General features: G+C 40.5%; 1 protein-coding gene across 1 annotated transcript in view; it reads right to left on the bottom strand.

Annotated features, from left to right (window-relative positions):
- ASXL3 (ASXL transcriptional regulator 3) overlaps positions 1–18,560 on the bottom strand; it is a 169,984-nt gene that overhangs the window by 17,653 nt on the left and 133,771 nt on the right. The window lies entirely within an intron of this gene.

Raw genomic sequence — 18,560 nt, 5'->3', positions numbered from 1 at the left:
GCATGCATTCTGCTTGCTGACATAGGGGATAGAATGAATTAGTCTGGTCCTTGACTGGCTTGTTAGGCAGTTGAGAAGGAAGGTAAAACACATCAATAGTTAGACAAGGCCAGCATTTGGTAGGTGAGAATGAAGGAGTGCAGAAAATAAAAGGGCAGGGAAGACGTATACAGGTAAACGTGAATGGCTTAGTAGAACTTAATGCCAGAGGTGACAGTGGTACGGGGTCTTGAGAGACTGACAGACCGGACAGGGTGGTGATGGGGTAGAGCAAACAGGACCCTGTCAGAGGGCCTGTGCTGAGTTGCAGAGGCGGGACATCATGGACGATCAGTGGCTAGACTGCCTATGAGGGTACGAGGGTGTTTTATTTTCACCTGCCACTCAATGGCCCGGCTAACTGCAGCTCTAATCATATTTTCACAGATTTCCTCGTACTCCCATATGCATACTTCACAGATTCTAAGTTTGTATTAGTCACTGTTAGCTGGAAACACACTCATAGATTTCTTAGCCCCATGTTTCTGTTTGTTTGTGGTCTCCCCTATACTCCATCTTTACTCACTGACACATACTCCTATTTTAAAATTTAACTCAGATAATGCCTTCATGAATGGGTCAGCTAAATCGCCATTCAGGAGGAGAGGAGAACCCTGAATCTAAAATGTTAAAAAGGGTTTTCAGGAACATCTATGAAGGACACATGGACAAAACCAAGGGGGGCAGGGGTGGGGTCAGGGGTGGGAGGTGGGAATGGCTGGGGTCGGGGGGAGTGGTGGGAGGAAAATGGAGACAACTATACTTGAACAACAATAAAAAAAAGTTTAAAAAAATAAAGTGTCCATACTACCCAAAGCAAAAAAGAAAAGAAATAGCAGAAAAACAGAAAAAATATATATGTGAAGATAACAATAAAGAGAAAATTTAAAGGGCCTGTGAAGAATTGGAAAAAAGATCAACCTTTCTCATAGTAAAAGAAATTTAAATTTGAAAAAATAAAAATAAAAAATAAAGGGAAATGTTATACTAACTACTCTAACAGGGATAATGGTCCATCAAACCCAGAAAGGAGCGACACCGTGAACAAATGGGAGAAATGCCGGACGCTCCCATCACGACAGCTATGAAAAGCCGCATTTCAGATCCTGCATTTTTTCATCTAAAAAATATTCAGCTGAGTACGTTAAGTTTCATCTAAGAAACACTAAAATGCTCAATATGCTTGAAACATTTCAGCATGATTTCATTTGTTCATTGATTTATTGTTTACTCAATTATTTCATTTGTATTCAACAGATACTTCCTAAGGTACCCATACGAACCTATGTACTGGGCACCTGTATGGGTGTTGGAAATACAGTGGCAATAAAGAAAATGCTTCTGCCTTCATATTTTTAATATATTCTAGATACAGCCGATGCTTCTGGTCTTTGTGCATCCTTTCCACCCACCAGAGTGCAGCACAGCTGTAACAAACAATTGTATTACTGTGACAGTGCCCCACCTCATGGTCTTACCACAGCCCCAAGATGTGAGTACCTTAATGTCCCACATTCCCACATTCTGATTGGACAGTGCTGGGATACTATTCTCTGGAATGCAGTATATGCACTGAACCGATGGATGCCATTTGGTGCTGTGTCCCCCAAAGCTAAAATACATGGGTCTGGGAATGAGGCATGGAATGAATGGACCTTTGTACCATCACATCCAGGGTACCACTGGCACACTGTGTACTTCCTGTCCGCACAGCTGTAGATTATGTGGGAATAGAAGTCCATGTTCCCAGGGTAAATAATTCCTGCTAGGTCCGGGTTTCTCTACCTTGACGCCAATGTCATTTAGGTCTGTAACAGTGGAAAAGTATAATGGTGGGAAATTGTAACCCATGCCCCACCATTATTTTGACATTGTTTCTGTAAGTGCTGGCTCTGACTAATATGTACCTTGTAGATGAGCAGCATGTTTGTATAAGAATCCTAGGAACTAACCTCAGAAGATACACACTCCGACCACAGGCATCCCAGCTCTGGGAGATTTGCTGACCTTCATCCATGGAGCCAGGATGATGTGAATCCAGGATGAGGCACATGGGACTGTCACTAGCCTTATCAGAAAGGACTGTGCTCATCTGCACAGAGAACTTCGCAACCTCCTTCCTTCATCTCTTTGTTCTGTTCCCCTCTCCCTCCTAATAAAAACCTCTGCCTGCACTGAGAGGTGGAGAAGGGCTTTGAGACGTTAGTCCCCCATCTTCCCAGGAGATGGGCTTTGTAACATGAGTCCCCATCTTCCAGCTGGCCAGCACCTGCAAATAAACCAGTTTCCTTTGCATCAGCACCTGCCTCTCGAGTACTGGCTTTCGTAGCAGCAGGCAGCTGGACCTGCGTTCCGTTGCAGGTCTAGATACTTTACTGAGGGAGCATGACTTGTGCATTGTACAATGTTTAGCAGCATCCCTGCTCCCTACATACTTGATACCCATAGAAAACCCTCTCCAAGATGTGACAAACTGTCTCCAAACATCACCAGATGTCTGCTACAGCAAAATAATTTCCAGCAGAGAATGATTGCCCTAGTGGACATGTTAAGGGCTCCAACGTAACTAAAGCTCTGCCTGGCTCCTTTGTGCCTCTCAAGCTGGTGGATCATTAGGCAAAGATGGGAGTTGCTGGACAGGTGGGATAATCAGATCTATCTATCATGAGGAAAAACGATTGTTACTATAGAGTGGGGGTAGGGCATGGAGAGAAGGATGCTGGGAATGCTGGGGATTCATGTGACCTTGCTTGGTGCTTCCCTGCCTGCTGGAAACAGTGAACATGGATTACAGCAATGGTAGCCAAGGGCTCAGACTCCTCAGGGATGCCCTCCTGGGCCATGTCCCCAGGCAAACTAGCAGAAATGCTCACTGAGGATGAGGAAAATCAGAAATGGGTATTAAAGAAGAGAGATAATAAACCTCAATACCAGCCTCCAGACTGGCTTGAGAGTAGCAGAGCCTGCAGCTGGACCACTAATCCTCTGGCCATAAGTCTTGTTCTTTCTTTCCTTTTGAACATACCATGACCAGCCACTCCTTGAAGAGTTAAGGACAGAGTGGACTTAACAGGAAGCATGACACGATCTGACTGGTACCGAGGCAGGCTATAATGGATGTTATAGGCAGGCTATAATGGATTCTTCATTCCATGCCACCTGGCCTGCATAAGCCTGGAGCCCCCAGGGTAAACAGTGCAACACACTTGTCCTACCCAAGCCGATAAAACCAGGGACCTGCTCTGAAACACAAGACCTTTGAGATGGCATGCAGATAGATGAAGCCTAGACATGCAGACACCGGCCCTGAGGACAACTTGTACTTCATGGGAGACAAGGGCTTGTGGTAGAAGGTCCCACGCCCCTGCTGTCCTTTGCTGGAACAATTCTGTGGCTCATTCTACACATTTTCTTGGAGGGTTCTTAGTAGATTTTTGCCCCAGTTTTTCAGAGGGTTCCTCCTCTCTTCATCTCATACTATCCAATGCCTGGCTTCTGTTTCCAAGCCCCCTGCGCTCAAGGACTCGTTCCAGACTCCACCTGGGGAGGGAAGGAGCAGGGGAGAATCCTATATCACCAAATCTAAGTATAGGTTTTATCCTCTCCGTAGGGGTGGCCCAGGGAATATGTTATAAGGTAACCCTGCTGCAGCGTTTGAATCAGCATGAGGGCCAAGGTTAGTGGGATCCAGGTCCAGGTCTCCTCTTCAATTTACCTGGTATGTTTATGGCCTTGTTCAATGTGCTCCACGATGGGGGAAGGTGGGAATCACTGCTCCAGGGAATGGAAAACTGCTAAAAGGGTTTAAGCCTGGAAAAAGCCTGAAAAGATTTGTGTTTAAAAAGATGACTGTAGCCCTGGCTGGGTGGCTCGTCAGTTGACGATGTTGGTTGGATCAACATCGTCACATATGATGGTTGGAGCATCATCCTGTACACCAAAAGGTTATGGGTGTGATTGCTGGTCAGGGCACATGCCTAGGTGGTGGGTTCGATCCCTGGTCGGGGTGCATATGGGAGGTTACCGATCGATGTTTCTGTCACATTAATGTTCCTGTTTCTCTCTCTCTCTCTCTCTCTCCCCCCCTTCCCTTCCTCTCTCTCTAAATTGAATGAGTATATCCTTGAGTAAGGATTAAATAAATAAATAAAAAGATGACTTTATTAGCTACAAAAAATGGAATGTAGAAGAGAGGTACAAAGACATTGCTAGAAGGGTAATAAAATATGCCCATAAAAGATGATAAAAGGTAGCAAATCTGAGAGATACTCTGGATGGGGTGAAGGGCTTCAGGACTGAGGAGGTAAAGGCTTTGGACGAGTATTTTAGGAGACAATAAACATGTACAAGCTAATTCTGGCAGATGAGATGAGTGAAAAAGGCAGCCGAGCCTGAGTAGAAGTCTTCAAGGACTGTTCTCAAGGATGTCTAGCAAATACAATACGGATGAGAAGATAGACCAACTGAAGGATATGCTTCCAGAAAGTCTGAAATTTTCCGTGAATACTGACTCTGAATATTTTGTCCTTACGGTTTGGGAGCCTTGTGTAAAAACAACTCTATTTAGGAAGATTAAAAGGGAGGAGGTATTCTTATTGCACAAATTTTAAGTAGATTAGTAGGTGGAGGCAAGTTCCCTGAAAAGGTAAAGGAATTTGCTATGAAGTACATTTACAGGAGGCATGGTGGAAAGATTAGAATTTTCTACCTCTGAGGATCTGTATGGTGCCTTTTAATCCTCTGCACCCACGCAGTGCCTTGTACATTGCAGGTACTTGATAAATGTTTGTTGTCCTTGCTCCGTGTAGTTAAAGATTTAAAATTTAACTCCAGTGGCTGGTAAGCACGATTTTAGTTTCATGTATTCTGCCAGGCCAGGGGCATGGCTAGTTATTAATTGAAATTTCAGCGTAATTTTAAGAGACAAGGAAATAAGTTCCAGATTAGCTCTGACAGATTCTCAAGACTTCAGCACATGAAAATGCAAGGCAGTGTGAAATAAACATACTCAAGAATATGGAAGCTACCCCTGGAGAAAAATGTTTGTCTTTTAAAGCAGAAAAATAATATTAACAGCCAGGTTTCCAGCCTATACGAGACAGCACAATGAAACACTAGGGCTCAATTAGACTTGGGAAATACATGCCAATAAAACTTTTAAAATACACTATTAATTTTATGGTCTTTAAGAAATACTGTCCAAAAGACATAACATTTTAATGAGCTGGAAAAATCCACATTTCTGAAAGGTTTATTTATTTATTTATCACTGAGCTATAAATTCTTGTTTTCCTGATTATCCACAACAGAAATGTTCATTCTAGAAATTCCCCTCTCTCTCTTATATTGCAGTGTCTAACCAAGCCATTGGTAAGTTCTTTTAAATTAGGAGAAAACTCTGATCATACTGATTACTACAGAGAAAAATAAATATTTGTAAAGAGAAACATTTATCCATAGATCCTTTTATAGAAGTTTAAACTATTGGTGAGTATATCTTTGCTTTTAGTATTGATTATATTAATATACATTTTATGGGATGGATGTCAGTGGAATTCAAAGGGTTAAAATGTTGTTGTTACTTGCATACCACCCAACGATTGAGCTTCAATGAATGTTAATTCTGTACAAGAATACAATGACACTTACTAAAATGCTTTAGCCCTCTACCACATTCTTTATCACTTCTTTCCTATCTTGAGTTTCTTGTGAGTGATTCAGAGTGTTTGGCACGTGGGCTGCTTAGAGGACTAGTAAGAAATGTGCTGGAAGAATTAGAAAGTGACTAAGTAATAATGGGACACTTAGATTTACTAAGCGATTTGGACCTCATTCTACAGACTCTGAGGAGCCACTCAAAGTGAAGCCAAAACATGACAACAAGGTTCATGCTGAGTGCGTGCAGGTAAGCAGACTGCTGCTTTAGACACGGTGCTCAGGACGGGCCTCTCTAACGCTCACTATTGGTAAGGGACATTGGAGCAGACACCCAAAAGAAGTGAGGGAGTGAGGCGTGCAGCCATCTGGGGAAGGGTGGGCTAGGTGAAGGAAGGGATGGAAATGCAGAAGCACTCAGCTGGGACTTGCGAGGAGGCCCTAAGAGCTGGAAAGACCTTAGAGTGCAGGAGGAATGGGAATGAAGGGATAGGATCATGCTGGGCCTTGTAGCCCAATGGAAAAGCTGGCTTTTCCTCCATTTAGCTGGGAAACCTTCAGTGGATTTGGGCCTGACAACTGAAGAGCTGACATTTCATGAGGATTGCTCTGACTGCTGTGTTTAAAGAAGACTTTAAAGTAATGCTTTCTGAAAGCAATATAAATGTGAGCCACATACGTGATTTTACTTTTTCTAGTGATCACATTGACAAAGTAAAAAAAATACATGTGAAATTAACTTATTTATAATCCAACCTATCCAAAATGCTGTTTCAACATATAATGAATATGAAATATTATTAATGACATAGATTTCGTTCTCTTTGTATACTAATTCTTTAATAGCCAACGTGTAATTTTGTAACACATCTCAATTCAGATCAGCCACATGTCTACTGCGCAACAGCCACAGGTGGCTAGTATTGGACAGCACAGTTTTAGAAGATAAAGACTCACCAGGGACCTGAGCATGCAGTTATTGCAAAAACAGGAAAGAGATGAGAGCAGTTTGGACTAGGGTGACAGTCCTGCAGATGGAGAGAAATGCCTCGGTTCTCATTGTACTTTGAAAGATGAGCCAACAAGAGTTGACGATGGATTGGATGTGTGGTATGAGAGAAAGTGAACAGGCAAGGGTGACAGCAAAGACTTTTGGCCTTGGCAATTAAAATTATGAAACTGCTATTTATTAAAATGGAGAAGACTAGTGAAGGAGGAGGTTTTGAATCAATTAACGTTGAAATGTTGATTGGAATTCCACGTAGATGTCTGAGATGTATCATCCTGCATGTGGGTAGAGAAAGCCCTGGACACAGGCAAGACTAGAGAGAGGGACTCCTGTCAAAAAGCATCAAGCAAAGGCCAAAGAACAAACGATGAAAAGTTTGTTCAGGCAGTGGGAGTAAAGACACATATCATTCAAGAGAGGTACAGGAACCAGAATTGATGGGGATGAGTGAGCCTGTGAGTAGTGAATACAATAAAGGCATGAAAGATGACTCCCAGGAATAAGGTTGGTGTAACTGGGTAGATGCTGGCAGTAGACACCTGGAAAGGAAAAGGCACAAGGAGAAGCAGTGCTTTGGACAAAGACATGATAGGTTTTTCTTTGGATAGGCTAATATGAGAATATCTTGGAGGCATTTAAGGAAAGATGGTCTAATCAATAACTCACACTAGGGCAAGAAGCTCCACAGTGAGGATGGAATTGAGCACAGAAAATTAGGAATTATTAGTAAAGGAAGTATACTTGAATAGATGGACATGGTTAATAACACACAGGAAGAATTAATAAAATAGAGAATGGTTAAAGCAGAGCCCTGAGGAATACCAACACAGAAGAGATGAGCAGAAAACTTAATAGTTAGGAAGACTAAGCAAAACCAATCAGAAATAGAAAATCAGAGCAAATAGCATCATAGATGCAAGGAAAGAAGGTGTTTCAAGAAAATGATTTGTGTTATACATGTGCTAACATCTATCCAGTGTGCAGAATTATTTAGGTCAACACTTTGTGCAGTATACTCTGTCAGCTCTTGTCCAATAAAAACAATCACGAGGGTCTTCAGAGCAAAGCCAGCCTTGGCAGTGACCAGGAGTTGAATGCAATAGTAGAAGGGTGATGAGCAGAGGAACTATATGAACTGTTATCACTGAACCACTTACCCCCTGATCTGAGGGTATGCCTCAAGTTTCATCCTTAAGAGAAAATGTAATTCTGTAAGCAGAAAGTTACACAGAAAAATAAAAAAAGGTGGCTGAGAGAGAGAATCAGTGAAGGAGCTAGGACCAACAATATACTAAAGACAATTTGCCCAACACTTTCTGAATGCTTTTTCCAAAACTGCAATAAGACAATATTTCTCAAACAGTGCTTTTCAAAATAGGAATTTTAATAGGTAATTTTAACTTCAATGGGTAACCCATCCAAAGGAAAATGATTCTAGCATCCAATAAATATAGCCTATATTTACTAAATATGGTTAAATAGTTTTCTTTACTACAAGTATTCTCTGATATGCTAGAACTTAATTTTGTTTATTTTAAATATTTATTTTTAGAGAAAGGGGAAGGAAGGAAGGAAGAGAGGGAGAGAAACATCGATGTGAGAGAGAAACATCAATGGGTTGCTTCTTGCACATGCCCCTTCCAGGGAATGAACCCGCAACCTGGGCATGTGCCCTTATGGGGAATTGAACCGGTGACCCTTTGCTTCACTAAATAATGCCCAAAGAATTGAGCCACATAAGTCAATCAGGAATGCTAGAATTTGTTTTAAACCCCTAAGAATATATTTACCATTCCGTATTTCCCAAACTTTTTAACCTTGTAATCCTTTCACAAAAAAATGATCAATCTCTCATGGAACAAGTGTTCCCCAGAATACAATTGAGAAACGATGCATTAAGTATTGTGAACGTATCGCTGTCAGGGAAGTCAAATGGGAAAAACTGGGCACAGTGTTTGCACGTGCTAGATACGAAATCCCTGTTGAATAAATGCATGAAAATCTCTAAGATCTGAACATGGAATAATTTTCAATACATTCCAAGAACCAAATATTCAAAATAAATAAAATAGTAAAAGCATGTAAAAGATAATGTAATAAGCTTGTCTGCAAACTTAAAACAACTTTGGTTTCAAAGCCCACTTCTGGAAACAATTACTTGACATTCCTTTTTAAAAAGTGTATGAAAATATAAGTGTGCATAACAACTTTTCTAAAAAATTAAAGACTATCCTTTTAAAGTTGTAACCAAGATTGTTTGGAATTATATGGATATTAAAGGGGTAAGCTACACTCTTTTTACCCTCCCTCCATCTAATTAAAAATATGCATGAAATTAAGCTGATGTGAACAAAAGGGAAATCACAGATAGAAAATATTACCAACAAAAGTCAACATTTCGATAAAAGTGGAAGGCTTCTTGTGCCCCTACTGTCATTATAGGCCTTACAGTTGCATTTATAATAAAAGCCCCTCTTCCTAGCTGAGCTGATTTCTTCTCCTACTACTTGTTCCTCTGGGGAATCATACTAGCGCAAAATCGCCAGGAATAAAGTTCAGCATGGAAGCATTTGGGAGACAGAAGCTCCACCATACTCAGGATGATCCCGGGTACAATTCTTTACTAGAATAAAGTTCTCCGGGCAGAGGAGTGGGCAGGAGAAGCATGCAGCAACATTTAATTATTAAGTGAGATTTTTGAGTATGTAAATTGCAAAGGGCTTTGAAAACCAAAAATTATAAAATAACATCATAGTAACTTGTGAGAACTATAGAATTCTCATTAAACATAATTATATGTTAATACATATAAACATAACTATGTGCATGCCTATAGACATATATCTTTATCTATGTCTACCTACACATGTATACCCACAAAAATGTGTGTACATGCACATATATATATACATATAAATATATACACACACACACATATACAATATATATATAATTTCCCTCTTCCTTTAGTGCCACAATTTGTAAGCCAGCTAACTCTTGGCTGAGATAATGGTCTTCCTTGGAATGAAATCTCTTGTGCCTCCCAGGTGAAATGTTCTTCCTTCCACCAGATGACCTGCTCAACCCTACAAGTCTGCAAAGAAGATATTCAATTAGAGGCAGAGGCATAAGGCCGTCACTTGGAGCAAGACCTGTTGGCAAGTAATTTCTCTGACCTGAACCGATGGGAAAGAGGAACTCTTTAGTAGTGTGGGGGAAAAAAAGATTTTCTCTGAATCGCTGAAAAGAATTTCAGCGTTAGCAATAGGGTAAACCATATTTGAAGAATGTATATATTAGAAACACACTTCAAAAAGATAATCTTGATATTGATTCTTAAACAGCTTCCATTATCGAGTGTCAATTACTGCGCTTACATGGGATTTTCCTTAACTTCTACACAATATTAAAAGCAAATCATTCTCTAATGACATTATTCTACAGTCTTACATTCTGCCACCTTTCCTAAGACTCATCCTGTTTCCAAACTTCAAAGGGAGGAATTTCTACTCAAAGTGTCATAACACCGCCTCCAGAACTGTGGGAGCCCTGCTCAGGGGAAATGCTGCCTGTAGTGAACCAGGTGAGAATAATGAAGTAAAGACATCTAAAGAAAAAGCAGGGTCATTCACAGATCAAGATTAGTCAACTGCTCAAAATTAAAGAAGTATGTTTTGATATTTATGGTTCATCTTTTTCATTAAACTTTGTGGACGACTCCTTGGCCATATATTGGGACAATGTGATCAACCTTGACGAAGAAGTGATTTTTTTTAATCCAAATGTATATCAGTAAAATTTGAACATGTTGACAATGTGTACATGTCTTAAAAGAAGATCTCTTCATTTTCATCAGTGTTTCCTTTGTGGGAGGAATATTAAAGAAGCAAACTTTCAATGTAACCAGTCATGAAACAGAATAGGAGGGGGGACCTCCCAAAAAACTGAATTATCTTCTGGAGGGCAGGTCCCTTGTAATACAGGCTTCCCCCACTATGTGAGTGTTCCAGGAACCCATCTGCATAGTATGCCAGCTGGCATTGTTGCAAGAGGCTGCGTTTTTGCTTCAGTTCATTTGTTGAAGAACTCTTTCAACGCGTTTGCCCATTTCATGATGGTGACTTACAAGCTCACCTGCCCACACCGCGCTGTGTTCAGTAGTTTTTGACCAAACACGGCATGACCCCCTGCCCCACCCTCCTTATTCACCTGCTCTCACCCCAAGCAACTTATTTTTTGTTTCCCCTGGTGAAAAAAGTCTTCAAAGGGAAACATTTTGTGAATGTGGAAGAGGTGAAACAAAAAACAACAGAAGCACTAAAAGGCATCGAAATCGACAAGTTCAAAAACTGTTTTGAGCAGTGGAAAAACATCTTGATAGGTGTATTGCATCAAACAGTACTTTAAAGGCAACTGAAGCTTAAACATGTAAGACTAAATATACAATTTTTTATAAATAAATTCTAGGTTTTTTTGGTCCCCCCTTATACTAATGTTTTATTTAGTGAAAATTAAGCTCATATTCTTGTGCAGATAAAATAAGGTTATGTTATAATGTAGCTGGAATCAATAAATTATGTTTACATTTGAAATACACTGAACAGCTGTGTTTAAGTGACTATTAGTCACTCATTTCTTTAAAACATTTCATAAGCATCTACTACATGTCAAGAACTGTGAAATGGACAGATAACTTCTGCTGCCACAAACGCTGACTTCTGAGCATATGAAAGAGACGGATAATGTCCATTGTAACAGTATTGTAAGTGCCCAGAGAAGAAAATGGAGCTATATGGAACCTCCAGGCCAGGGTATCTGGTATGCCCTAAATCCCCCCTTTCTGGTCTGTTAATATTTATGTCTTTGTTCCTCTCCTCGATTACATGATGGCCTCAATCCATTTAATTGTTCACTAGTACAATAATGTATAATAACTACATATATATATATTTATATAGTGCCTACAACCATGAAGGTAGGTAAGTGGTGAAGCAGGATTTGACCCTCAGAATGCACTTTTCCCTTTTTTTTAAAGATATTATTTATTTTCAGAGAGAGGGGAAAAGAGAGAAATATCAGTATGTGGTTGCCTTTTGTGTGCCCCCTCCAGGGGACCTGGCCCACAACCCAGGTATATGCCCTGACCGGGAATTGAACCAGCAACTCTTTGCTTTGCAGTCCAGCACCCAAACCACTGCGCCACACCAGCCTGGACAGGAATGCACCTTTTCCATTACACAGGGCTTCCTTTGATTAACGTGCAGGCATTCATTCTTCCACTCAAAACCTTTATGTGCTAGGTGCTGGGAATGCAACAACAGCAACGACAAAACAAAAACAAAAAGATATGGTCCCTGTCCTCTAAAGTTGGGATGACAAACTGTGTTAAGGACCCTGAAGGAAAGGTAACAAGTACAATGTGAGAATGTTCTAGGTGTATGTGTGTGCGGGAAGGGTTCTGAAGTATTCGCTTCCAGGCAGAGATGTAAATGAATGCTGCGGAGGAGTGAGCCCTCCAGTGAGTAAGGAAGGAAATCCCCCAAAATTGGAAAGGGAAGTAAAGTAGCTGGTTAGGAAGGGAAATGGGCTGAGAGTGTGGGAGCTGAAGGAATATGCAGCACCAAGGTTTGTTGTTGTTTGTGCCTTTTTACCTCTTTTTTTAAATGGATAGTCTTACCTGAGAAGCATCTACCTCTCCATGCTTCAGATTCATCATTTGTGAACTAAGAATAATAAACTACTTACTCATAGAGTTTTGTGAGAATTAAATCAGTAAGTACATGCAAAATGCTTTGAATAGCGCTGATTCAGGGAAAAATATCAAGAAGTTTAACAGTAATTATTATTATTTGGTAACAGGTGTGACAGACACACCCTAGGGTACCCCCCAATGAGTCACACCTTTGTATAGCCTTCTTCCCTTGAGCGTGGGAAGAACCTGTGGCTTGTTTCTATACAAAAACGGGACAGGTCACTGGCTGTCACTCTCTTGATTATGTTATGAAAGACTCCATCTGAACCAAAGGAGGCAGAAACACACTCCTGTGGGCCTCCAAGAAGTGAAAACCATGCTGCGAATCTGTCTACAGAGAGCAGTGGCCTCTAAGAGCTGAGGGCATCAACCCTACAGCTGCAGGAAGTACAACCTGCCTGCAATCTGAAGGAGCGTGGGAGGGTCCTGAGCTGCAGCGAGAGTGGAGCCTGATTTCAGCCTCATCAGATCTGAACAGACAAATAAGCTAAGTTGTGCCCAGCCTGCTAACCCATGGAACGGTTGAGAGAATAAATATGTGCTGTTTTAAGGCCTCTAAATGTGTGGTAATGTGGTACACAGCACAGAGAACTAACACAGGGGAGGTGAAAAACTCATTTGATGCTTCTTCTTCATTAGCTGAGAGAAAATTGGTTGACGTGTGTGAATGTGCGTGTGCATGTGTCTGTTTCTAGGGACCGGAAGGACAGAACACAGGACTCCGAGCAGTTTCATCAGAGAAGGTGGGTTATGATGACAGAGCAGACTGTGATCACCGTGAGTCCTGGGACTTGCACCCCGTGACAGAGTAGGTGTCTAGGAAATACTGTTGAACGAGCTAATTTTGTTGCGGTGTAGCTGCACCAATATTTGACGTATCTACGTAACCCTGCCTAGTCTTATTATGATGATACCCAAAACATACTTTTGTGAGGGTGTATAAACAACTAGTTTTATAAGGGTAGTTGTTTTTAGTTGCTGTCTTTGATATAAGTTAACAAAGAGGAAGCAGAGCAGACAACCAATGGTAGCTTTCACTGAAGGGTCAGCAACACCACAGTTATGTTGCTATGGCACAACATTCCTAAGTGTAAAAAGTGTTTATTTTCAAACTGAATCAGTGTACTTGTGCAAACCAGAAAATGGAAGGAATACCCTGGGAGGATTTAAATTTTATGTATACCCTGATTCCTGATTCATCTAATATCTTTTAAGAAATTAAAAAAAATCAAACTTCCGATATATGCACAGCATGCCCTGGTATTCTCCTTTGCCAAGTAACCCAGCATGTCACAATGGAAAGAGGGCTGCATCCACAGTTAAAACACTACACCACTGGTCACCTCTTAGCATTTACAGAGCTGTCTGAAGGTGCTCCACTTTCTTAACAGCTTTGAGTCCCTTTGTCGCATTATTCAAATGGGAAAGACAAACATACTTAAAAAGCTATTACACAAATTGGATATAATAAATATAAGCAATCTCACATACTACTCAGCAAGGAGTGAAATTTAAAAGATTAATACATAATAACACTAAATATCATTTATTGCTTAGTTTGTGATCTTTCAAATCTCAGAATTCTCAAGGACGTCCCCTTAAGTCTACATCACCTGAACACAGATACCATGATATCTAAGAAACAACATTTGGAAAGGGCTATCTGCTTTGAAGCTGGGTATCAGAGCTGGAAAATCTAGTGGACAGGGTCAGCTTTGCTGTTAATACTGGCCGGTCACCTGACCTTACCCCTTCTGGGAGATCAGCCCCTTGGTTACTTGAGCAATTTCAGTCCTACTGCCCAGGCCACAGCTGACTGGTCCAGAGTCCAGGGCCACAGAACAACATTCTGTGACTTAAGATAAGCAATTAATCACCTCACTGTTTCAGAAAAAGAGATAAGGTCTGAAATACCAGTAAGTGATGTCTTGAGAGGAACACAGATCTCCGGCACCAAACAGCAAAAGAACAGAGAGGTCAGTGCATGCTACACTCCGTCTTCGTCCCCTGTAATTACTGAAAGGGTTTTTGTTCCCTTCGGCAGGTCTCTATTTCTTGCAACCTGGGCAAGGCCAACAAATACAACTAAAATGTATTACACTGAGTGATCTTTAAACATTTTTCCACTTTGAAGACTGAGTACTGTTTATTGGAGGGGGGGAAAAAGTCCACTTGCAAAAAAAAAGCCAAAGACCATGAAAAAAGTGAATCTTCAATACAAATAAGCAGCCAGCAGTCCACATCACAGCAGCACACTGCAAGGGGAGAGTTTCAAGAAGAGAAGACTAAATCACCCTTTAAATTTTCATAGCAAAATGCCACACATGCCACCCAAATCACACTGACACTGAGCATCTGGAAGCAAATCCTGAGACATCCAACTGTCCTTCCCTTAGTGATAGAGAACGCCTATCCGTCACCCGATATTTGAAACATAATGCTTCCATCACAGATTAGTGACATGCCAAACCTTCACTGCTTTACTTCCTCATTTTCCCAAATACATTCTATGATGGTAATCCCTGAGATGTTCCTAAGGAATAAAAGATTTTATGATCGCTTACATTTGAGAAACATTGTTGACACAAAGTCCAACAATTTTCTTCACTACAGAGCTTTGGAGCCTTTATTATGCAAACGAGTGCAAGATTCCTCAAACTCCTGAAAGCTCCAAGCACTGCTCTCCAAAGAACATTCTGTGGGAACGATGTTCTACAGTTTACGTTCACTGCAGGAAATGCTGCCTACAGTAGCTACACCAAGTCAAAGCGCTCCAGAAGCACAGGGCTAACCTCGATTCTATTAATCTGGCCCTGAATTCCAATTTAATGAACTCTCAACCTGTTGTCAGAGGTCAGAATACAAAACGGCCTCTGTGAACCATGCCCTGGCCATTCTTACAAAATTCCCACTGAAGCATTATTTAAATACTGTTTGGTACTTCCCACATATAAATTAATGATTCCTTTAAAAAAAAATCAGGTCCATGTGACTTCTTATATTTGCCTTTGCCTTTGATCACAGGAATCCTTGAAGTAAGTTGTGTGTTCAAGTGCAGGACCTTTACTCAGGGGGTTTCTGGTATAATATCCACATTCCATCTCTTTTCTCTTTAGTAGCTGCCTTGTGTCTCTTTACCTACATCTCACAATTTAAGTTTTTTAATCATATATCTCCCAATGCTTTTTAAATGTAAAGAGATCATAAAAAATAAAAGCAGTTTTATTTTTAAAATAAAACTCTTCTGTACATATTTGATAAATATGAAAAATACAGCTTTCTTGCTAAGGCTAAAAATGGAAACATCATTACTAATGACAAAAACATTACTCGTGTGAAGATGATGTCTGAGGCATTATTCAGAATCTTCTGATAACTGCAAGTCCACACCAGGCCCACTCCCCACAACAAAGTTGCCCCTCTTTCAGTGACTGTAGCTTGAGTAGTAGCAAAAGGCTAAACTGAATGCGATAAAATGTCTAAATGACATTTTGAAAAGCTAATGTGACAAGCAAAGAGATAATACTGGGATGGAAAGTATAGGCCTACCGTTTTTACCAAGCTAATGTACACGGCAGACCTGTACATGTCCGATTGGCTTTAGAGTGGTAGGAATGCATCTGCACAGTTTTAAAGAGAACTTGCTGGTTCAGAAGCAGGAAGAACAAAAATTGAGAGAAAACTGGGAGCATAAAAAATCTTAGTAAGGTCATGTGATCCAGAATTTCAATTAAAAAAAATATGTGCATAAGGTAGGGAGTTCAGTGAACTCATGCAGGGAATCAAATCGGTGGTCTCCAACATGGTACTCAGCCCCAAAGCATGGACACCATGCAGAACTTCAGTGGGAAGCAGAAATAAAATAAAGCAGTGATTTTCAACCTTTTTCATCCCATGGCACATATAAACTAATTACTAAAATTCTGCAGAAAAAAATATTTTTGCTAATTTGACAAAAAAAAGTAATTTTGATTCATTCACACCAGACAGCTATTGTTGTATTGCCTGTTGTCATTTTTTTTTTTATTTGACAAAATAAGGGAAAAGAGGTCAGTGCCCCTAACTAAACAGTCAGGTATTGCATGTTGTAAAAATTCTTGCAGCACACCAGTGTGCCGGGACACAGAGGTTGCAAATCAATGAAATAAACTAAAATACTAAGACCTCACCTGACCTTCACGTCCATTGTCCTGAGTCACTCACTGCTGTGACGTGTGCTGAGGGAAGAGAGGGTCCTACTGCCATGCGGAAGAACCCTCCACCTTCATTCAGGTTCACTGTATGTCAAAGCATTGAACTCAGCTTGTTCCCAATTAAGTAACTTCACCAATTATAAATTTTAACCAAACTAATTATCAAAAAATGGACAAGAGGCTTGAAAATGTCCCTACTTAGAAATAGATTCAACACAAATGAGCAAATTTAAGCAAATGGAAATAGAGTAAAGCTGACATAGGTCCGTTTACTATGAACTCATCAGGAGCCACACAGAAAGAAGGACTACGGTGAGGAGGATAGGGGAACCTGGGGCAGGGTGGGGTCTAGCAAATACCACCAACTCAGGAAATGAGTTGTGGTCTAAAGCTGAGTTGGAGGAAAACTGGACAGAATAAAAAGGATGCTTGCTTCCCAAGGGAAATATGGGAGTAATAAGAAATATCCTTGGCCCACTTTAGAGTTAGAATGAACCATATGTCCCTGGGCAAGTTGCTGTAACCATATGAAACTCATTTAAAAGGTTTGTAAAATGAAGTGATTAAAATAGAAGATCTATAATGTTTCTTCCAGATCCAATAGTCTATGACATAGGTTGGAGCAAAGAAGAACAAAACAGCAGTGATCCCAAAGATCAAACCCCAAACAGCACCACTTAATGAAAATAGGGTGCAACAGAGTTCGGATGAAAGTAGCTGCTGACAAATTCAATGAGTGGTGTGATTCTACGAGCTCGTGGCCACCTGCACTGAAGGCCGTCTGAATCCTTGATGGCGTCTGCACTAGAAAACAGGAACTGACGTTGCAGAGATGCAAAGGACTAGACCATATGTGTGAGTGCGCGGCTACCAAGAAGAACTGAAAGAGCAAAAGGCCAGGGGACTTCTAGGAGACAACTTTCCAAAAATAAGAAATGGCCCTTGAAGTGTGTGTGTGGTGGGGGGGGGGTATTTTTCACAATTATGGGGCATTCCTCATCTTTAGTGGGCAAAAGGAAAGCTACAGCCCTGGTTGGTGTGCCTCAGTGGATTGAGCGCTGGCCTGCAAATCAAAATGTTGCTGGTTCAATTCCTGGTCAGAGCACATGCCTGGGTTGTGAGCCAGGACCCCAGTGGTGGGGGGGTGGGGAGCGTGTGAGAGACAGCCAATTGGTGGATCTCATGCATTAGTATTTCTCTCCCTCTTTCTCTTCCCATCTCTGAAATAAATACAATTTTAAAAATATGAAAAAAAAGAAAAGATACAGAGGCCCTGCAATGTCCGTACAGTCACACACAATAGAGAATTTCCCTGCATCCCAAATGCCTTACACATGACTCAATGGACATGCAAGCAAGCAAAACACCTGCTATGATGATCCAAGACTAGAATACAGCACCATCTTTTTGCGTGGGTTTTATATATACCGAGTCTTCTTTCTAAGAATGCACCTAATGTGTATTTTGAGCAAATACTACAGGTTGCTATGTTCAGAATTTTTATAAAAGTTGTTTATGGAAAATTGCACTACTGAATTTAACTTCAAATTTCTATAGACAATCTGTGATTTGTATACCAGTCTCCAACTGCTGCTATAGAATTCGCAGTCATTCTATATATGTGCATTATTCCACTCTCCATCATGCTTTCACAGATGCTCATGTCTGACCACTTATATACTGGAACACATTATTTTATTAATAATAATTTATGTTTCTCTTGCATACCGTAATTACAATATATTATTTACATACTTAAAAAATATGTGTGTAGGAAAGTTACCTTTGCTGTGACTTTAAAGACAATAAAAATACTTCACAAAATCTGCACTTAAAAATAGGGTCATTGCTTCTGAGAACTTTTACTCTATGTCAGTAGTTTTAAATGTTTTGGAATCATGATGCCTTTTCT

The sequence above is a fragment of the Desmodus rotundus genome, chromosome 10 (genome assembly GCF_022682495.2).
Source record: "Desmodus rotundus isolate HL8 chromosome 10, HLdesRot8A.1, whole genome shotgun sequence".
Taxonomy (NCBI): Eukaryota; Metazoa; Chordata; class Mammalia; order Chiroptera; family Phyllostomidae; genus Desmodus; species Desmodus rotundus.
This window is presented reverse-complemented; position numbering and strand designations above follow the sequence as displayed.